Here is a 2,045-nt window from a genome sequence, read left to right on the forward strand (position 1 = left end):
CATTTGTTTGTTGTTGTTTTTTTTTTTCTTTAATGCCATAATTAGTCATTTGTTCATTATTATCAGGTTGGATTCGTTTTCACTTATACTGTATTACATTTAAGAAGCTTTTCTTAATTTTGAATTAGACACATTTTTTTTCTTAGTTAAATATAGGCAACAATAGTTTACGATGTTCAGATCTCAAATCGATTCATCAGATGCATCTAAGTAAAACGCAGCTTATGGCTGAATCGCAAGACTCCTAGGAATTATAGGGATGCGTCTCCTGCTATGCACTCATCTTTCGACATGTAAATACCGAATCAGTCAAAATGTCACAACCGTGAATAGGACACAACATGCACAATGAGTATAATTTTAGATAGTCTAGTATATAATTAAAAAAAAGATCAAACACTGCGAATACATGACAGTATTAAGCTAGGGCACAACTATATCGTATCGTAGGAAAATTGATGAAAACCAACAACAACAAAAATACTAGATACTCTAAAGAGCATGTGTCGTCCATCTTGTTCTACCTGCTGCAGTGTATATTAAGGAAAGGACGCTCTACAACATTAAAGACTAGAATAAAATTCATGAAAAATTCTCTGTTTTGGTGATGGTAAATCTGACTTTACTGAACATTCTCGCTGTTTACATGTTATCTCTATCTATAATGCACTTGCCCCAGCAGTTTCAGAGGAACAGATTTTTGTAAAAGAGTACAAAAATTTACGAAAAATTGTGAAAAATAGAATTTGAAGGGCTATAACTCCTGAAGGGGTAAATGACTATTTTGATAATGCTGACTTAATTGTGGAGCTTACTTTGTTGAACTTTTTGCTGTTTACAGTTTGTCTCTATCTATTATAAAATTCAAAATAATAACAAATAATCGCAATTTCCTTAAAATTACCACTTCAGAGCAGCAACACAACAACAGGTTGTCTGATGCGTGTGGGAAATTGAGTGCATATGGATCTTGACCTGATGAACATTTTCAGTGTGTGTCAGATTTGCTCTTAATGCTTCAGTTTCAGATATATAAGCCAAACTGATTTTACCAGACCCCCCCTCCCCCCGCCCCATGTTCTATTTTTAGCCATGGCAACCATCTTGGTTGATTGGCAGGGTCATCAGATACATTTTTTTAAACTTGATACCCTAAGGATAATTTAAGCCAAGTTTGGTTTTATTTGGCCCAGTAGTTTCAGAGGAGAAGATTTTTGTAAGAGTTAACGGACGACGACGACGGACGACGGACGCCAAGTGATTAGAAAAGCTTACTTGGCCCTTTTTGACCGGGTGAGCTTAAAATGGATAAAAAGGTGAACATTGTGAATTAACCATTTCTCTTTTGTGTTTCATAACTTATACCAAAGCCATGATGTAAAGACAAAAAAAACATATCGTAAAGTTAATATTTTATTAAATTCGTTTTAAACGGTATTATGTTAACAATGGAAAACTTCTCTGTCGTTATCAGTGATGATACATGACATTTTTGTTACCCTATTAGGTTTTTACTTATTGCTTACAGGCATTTTGGGGTCTGAACCACCTGATCAATTGAGTTATTGTTATCATTTGGCGTCCGTCGTCTGTCGTTGTCGACATCATTATCAAACTTTTACAAAATCGACTCAAATAAAACTACTTGGGTTTTTTAAACCTAGTTTTATCACAATCTTAATAATTATAATTAGTTTATAATAAAATATCTCAGCCTGCATGATAAACTTTATGATATATAGAACACAGGTGTTAAATACAAGTTCGTGTTTTATCAGGATAACCGCTATAGTTTATTTTCGAGAAGGGACAGATATGTTCAAATGTTGATATATATATCTACACTCTTTAACATTAATACTGTAAAACAAATTCCCAAATGAAATAATGCAATGAAAAGACAAATTTTCTATTTTTCTTTTTTTTTTGCTTTTGTCTATTACCGTAAAAATATTGACAGATCTAGAGAAATTTATAAATAATTTTTTTTTCATAACCAACGAGTTCACTTTTTGTGCATTTTTCGTTAATTAGTACAGTAGATA

The sequence above is a fragment of the Mytilus californianus genome, unplaced genomic scaffold (assembly GCF_021869535.1).
Source record: "Mytilus californianus isolate M0D057914Y unplaced genomic scaffold, xbMytCali1.0.p SCAF_68, whole genome shotgun sequence".
Classification (NCBI taxonomy): domain Eukaryota; kingdom Metazoa; phylum Mollusca; class Bivalvia; order Mytilida; family Mytilidae; genus Mytilus; species Mytilus californianus.